The sequence below is a fragment of the Malurus melanocephalus genome, unplaced genomic scaffold (assembly GCF_030028575.1).
Source record: "Malurus melanocephalus ecotype Western Australia unplaced genomic scaffold, MMel_1.1 scaffold_453, whole genome shotgun sequence".
NCBI lineage: Eukaryota > Metazoa > Chordata > Aves > Passeriformes > Maluridae > Malurus > Malurus melanocephalus.
In genome coordinates, this window is record NW_026623685.1 from 282,967 (window position 1) to 288,334 (window position 5,368).

General features: G+C 65.0%; 1 protein-coding gene across 1 annotated transcript in view; it reads left to right on the plus strand.

Annotated features, from left to right (window-relative positions):
- Positions 1-2,026: 2,026 nt before the first annotated feature.
- GCGR (glucagon receptor) overlaps positions 2,027-5,368 on the plus strand; it is a 9,974-nt gene continuing 6,632 nt past the window's right edge. Inside the window, exon 1 of the mRNA XM_057380460.1 lies at positions 2,027-2,160. The gene's annotated coding sequence lies outside the window, so the exon portion shown is untranslated. The remainder of the gene's footprint in view (positions 2,161-5,368) is intronic.

The window sequence follows — 5,368 nt, forward strand, 5'->3', positions numbered from 1 at the left end:
CCCCTCCCCTCACAGCCCCCTCCCCTCACAGCCCCTCACCCTGCACTGCCCAGCGTGGGGTGGCTGTGAGCACCAGCCCCTCCATCATGTACTCCCATGTGTGTGTTGGCCCCAAGAAATCAAAGAACTGGAATATCTCAGACCTTAATGTATAATAAAGAGTGAACATGCWCGGGCCTGCTGTCCTGTTAGGAGAGGAGAGATGCTGCACCCCGTTCCATTGCTGAGGGCTCGGGCTGGCAGCTGAGCCCCCAGAGCTGAGGGAGAGCAGCAAGGCTTGGTCCCTGACACGATGCCAAGAGGGGATCTTCACCCTGCTCAGCAGCAGCACTGCTGGCCCCGTGTGCAGGGGGAGCTGTGGGCAGCTCCACGGCCAGGCCTGCGCCGAGCTGTGCCCGCTCTCAGCTGGACAGCAGCTCCAGGACAGGGCTGTGCCAAGGGCGCCGGCGCTCTGCGGGAGCTGCCTCCTGGATGTGACACTAATTGGGCTCCGGCASGCTGAACAGAGCAGCCTGGCACAGCAGAGCACTGAAAGCTCGTCACCTTAACAAGGCCTAATGATGCTAACTGGCATCACCACTCTGGGCTTGTGCCCAGCCCCAGCAGAGGCCACAGGCAGGTGAGTGCYCAGAGAGCTGGGTCCTCTCCCTGCAAGTGGCTGGGGCTGGCCTGCAGGCTGTGCTCCTCATCCCGCGGGTCCCAGAACTCTGCTCCTGTGCTGCTCTGTGCCATGCAAATCTCTGCAAAGGGCCAGCATGGAGCAGGAAAGGGATGGAGCCCCATGGCCCCCAGCAGCACAGAGCCCTGCTGAGCCCCGTGGTGGCCGCTGGCACGGACATTCCGGCTGGGCTGTGGCCCCACTGCTGCGCCAGCCCCGCGCTCCCGGTGTGCACATACCCTGTCACCGCATCCCTTGTGGCAGCTGGACTGCAGCAGTCACACTGGCAGGACAGCATGTGCCAGACAGCCCTGAGCACAGCGCCCACAGCTGCAGCGTGCGGGCACCGAGAGCATCAGAGAGCGTGGGGCTGGCACCAGCGGTGGCCGTGTCGGGSYKGSMMSMRSSGKKGSCSKKKYSGGGCTGGCASCAGCGGTGGCCGTGTCTGCRCTGGCTGCCCCCTCTGCCAGGGCTCCTGCAGGGGCTCCCCAGGGCACGTCTCTGTGCCCAGCAGGTAGGCTGGGGGCTGCCAGTCCTCCCCTAACGCCCCCATCCTGGCCTGGAAGGATGCCGGGGCAGCCGTGGGTCCGATCCTTGTGCCAATGGCACCACATCCACAGGCCCCAGCGTCTGCCCGGGCTGCTCTGCCCATACCCACGGGCACTTCCAGACAGCGGCGGCCGCGCAGGGGACCCGAGGGAGCAGCCTTGGGGCTCCGGGGACCCGGGGCTGGGCCGAATGGGCTACCGGGACACACGCTGCCGGTACCGGTGCTGCCGCGGCCGGTACCGGTGCTGCCGCGGCCGGCACGGCCACCCCGTCCTGCACGGCTCAAGGTAAATGTGTCCGTGCCGGGCGGTCGGGGCGAGGCACCGCGGGGCCGGGGGCTCCTCCGGACGCCTCTTCAGCCGCAGCCAGGAGGTCCCGGTGTGTTGCCCTTCCTGGGCTGTGTTTAYCTGCAGCGGGACGGCGGCAGCAAACACCGACTCGCCACCGCCGGCGGCGGCCGGAGCGCGGGTGTGGAGGCGGCTCCCGGCGGCGCGGCCGAGATCCGTGCGGGTCCCCGAGAGTCCGAGCAGCCTGCTCGGGGCACGGCAGAGGGGCCGGGACCGGGGGAACCTCCCAGAAATGGACCCCCGGCCCGCTCCCTCGGGACTGTCGCGGTCCAGCTGCCCCCGCCGTTCCGCCCGTCCCTGTCGCTGTCGCTGTCGCTGTCGCCGAGCCGGCGGGCACCGAGCTGCGGGGACAAGCGGCGGCGATCCTGGGCGCGACCGCCGCTAATGCAGGGGGCAGCCCCGAGCAGCCGGCGGGGCGGGGGCACCGGGCTGTGCCCCCCTGGTGCCGGCGGGAGGAGCGGGGCTGTGGACGCGGTCCCTCCCTCCGAGCCGGTCCCTCCCTCCGAGCCGCCACTGCCGCCGCCGTCGCGGCTCCGCCAAAGTTTTCGCCGGTCCCCGCCGGTCCCGAGATGCGTCCGGGAGCCGCCGCGATTCCAGCTCCGACAGGTACGGGGAAGGGAGGGAGGAGGGCAGGAGGCGCCGCAGCCGCGGGCTCGGAGCTCGGGATGYCGCACGCCGGTAGCGGAGATGTGGATTCGAGCGAGTGACGGCTGCGCAACCCCGGGGCCACGGGCTGAGCCCCGGGAGCTCAGAACAGCCGGTCCCAGAGCCGCCCCTGGGGAAATGGAGCCCCTCGGTGCCGGGGGTTCTGGACCTGGGTCCGGCTGGGCTGTGCCCGTTTCCCGTCCCTGGGCAGGGGCGCTGCCGCCAGGCTCACACACAGCACCCCGGGGCTCTGCCCTGGCCGTGATGAGCCCCCGGCAGCGATCGCAGCTGCAGGAATTCCCGCAGCAGCCCCTGGCCGGGCCGGTACGCACACCGTGTCCCGGCTGTGGCACAGCGGTGCCCGTGGCTCTCTCGCCGAGGGGCCGGAGCCGTGGACGCTTTGCCAGGTCCCAGCTCTCCCCGAGCTCTCTGGGTGTAACGGGGGCCTGGTGCGAGTGCCCTTTGTGACTCTGTCCCGAGCTCTGCTGTGTCAACACGGTGTTGGTAAATGGCTTTGTTTAACCAGGACATGTTGGGTATGTGACCTTGCCGTCCTGCTGGTTGCGAGTGCATCTCCAAAGCTGCTGYGGGTCCCCCGTGCCCGGCACTGCGCTTCCTTCGGGGTGCTGAGGGGAGCACGGGGCTCAGATGGGCTGAGGGGGAGCATCTGCTCTGTTCAGCCTTTGCCTGGCATCCCACAGCCCTGTACCCTGCCTCATGCAGCACATGCTGCACGTGTCCTTACCCACAACAAATTCAGTGATTGCCCCCATGGTTTTGTCTGTGCATCAGAAGAAAAATGTAGGGCCTGCAGGACCCCTGGTCAGCGTTAGTGCTGCCCCAGCTGCCAGCTCCTGTGCTTCCCTCCAATCCCGCTCCTTTCTGCACACTGTGGTGCATTTTTTTTTTTTTATGTTCTGTTGCCTAGAGAGGGGAAAAGAGAAAAGGCTGAACAGATAATAGGCAAAATGTAGATTAAAAATAGTTAATGAAAAAATGTGACCACAAACCCTGATCAGCAGCACAGGGCAGAAACCAGCCACCAAGCACAGCATCTCAGTGCACCTTGCTGTGCCAGGCAGGGGCAGGGGAAGCCAGACACAGGGGAGATGGGATGGCTGCTCAGTCCATCCCCCTGTGCTCCTGCATGGCATCCTGCTTTGTCCTGCATCCCCATGGCCAGAGCCCTCGGTTTGTCCGTGCCAGCATTGGGGTCTGGTGCACACAGGTGATGGCTGGGCATGTGTGCCCCCCACAGAACCCCCCCAGAACCCCCACAGAACCCCCACAGAACCCCCACAGAACCCCCTGCCTCGTTGGGGGGTGTCTGGCTGTGCCCAGTGCTGCTGCTCTGGGGAGGTGCGTGTGGAGCTCCCAATGCAGAGCGTGTGTGCTAATCTGTCTGCACTGACCTTTTCCTAGGCTTTTCCCAGCCTTGTGCCTCCCCTGTGACACGTTAAGCACACGTGTCACACCATGCCTCCTGTGCCTTCCTTCTGTGTTTCATAGGTTTTCATGCAACGCGATGAACACAAACACTCCTTTCCCTGAGCCAGGGATGAGGGGCTGTGTGTTCAGCATACCCCTGTCAGAGCCAGCTGGGCAGTGAGGCCATTTGGCTGCTGCCAGGCTGTGTCATGGTCCCTCTTTGGTACAGGGCAGCTGTGCAGGTACCCCCTGACCACGCCTTGTGGTGRCCTGGCAGTTGTGGAGGTGATGCAGAGCATTTGTCCTGTTTGCATCCTGTGCTGCTGTTGATGAAAACACTCTCAGGGCTGGTTTAGGTTTTTCTGGTCCACCAGTGCCTGGTGGCATCGGGTCTCTCCATGTGCCACTGCTCAGGGCTTCCACAATTATGTAGCTCTGTGCAAATAAGCCACAGTCTTGCAGTACAGGGGCTGTTCCAGACTGTTCAACTGCTCCTCTGTTGCCAAAGTTCGTTGTATTCAGTTCTCAGGGAAAGAATGGAGAAGGGGAGTGGAAAACATCCCCGAACTTCAGGCAGGATCAGAGGCAGGGCCGGTGCCAGRCAGATCTCCTGGGCCTCCCTGCCATGGCCATCCCTGCAGCCTTTCCCCACTTGCCGTGGTCCCGGGTGGGACGTGGAGCAGCATCTGCAGATTGGCATTAACACTGCATCAGCTCTGCCCACACCGTCCCCTCCCCTCCCTGCCAAGTGCCAAAGCCCCCGCCGTGCTGGCATGCAGCCCCAGCTGAAAGCCAAGCCAGCCGTGGCAAGCAGCGCATTAGCACAGGGGGCGAATCCCCGTGCCCAGAGGGCACACAGCCCCACAACTGCCCCCACGCCAGCCGGGTCAGGGCTGTGCTCACAGGGAGCCCAGTGCCCGCTCCACTGGGGAGACAAGAGTGCTGTGGGACAGCTCTGGGGCTGTGCCATCCCCACAGCCCAGTGCAGGGCTGTGGCTGTGCCAAGATGTGCCCAGGTCACGTTACAGATGCCCACGAGTGTCCTGTGGAGACTGCACCAAGTCACTGCTCCACTGTCCATGGCCACAGCGATCCCAGGCGTGGAGCTCATTCTCTCACGTGTGTGATGGCAGCACAGCTGAGGGGCACAATCTCCAGGGGCTCTGACCCCCGTGGGATGAGGAGAGAGTCTCTTCCCAGGCAAGGCTGGGCACTCAGWGGAGCCATAGCAGCTGTTTGAGCCTGGGCTCCACAAGGGTCAGCAGCCACAGAACTGTGATTCAGGAACACGCTGCATTGTTCAGCACCAGCGTGGGGCAAAAGTCCCCTGGGCACCCACTGTCCTGCACTGCAGCCCCTGTCAGGCACCCATTCACCCAGGCAGCCTCCACCCAGTGCCTGGGCCTTGGGGTACTGGGGATCCCTCAAAGGCTGGCCCCAGCTGGCCCGGGGATGAGGTGCCAGGGCAGGGAATGCCCAGTTGGGCACAGCGGGATGAGGGCAGGTGGTGAGGATGTGGGGCCAGGCCCCYTGTGCAGTGCTGCCCCTGGCACCCAGGGCACAGCTGAGAGGGGCCAAAAGCWCTGCAGGCTCTGSTGCTGGGCAGTGCCAGCTCCTGGGAGGTGCTTGTGCCACCAGTGGTCCCGGGCACCCCAGACCCTGCTGTTCCACCACACAGAGCAGCTGCTTCCTCTCTGCCATTGCTCACGGGCACTGGACCAGGCAGAGCTGCTCCGTGGCT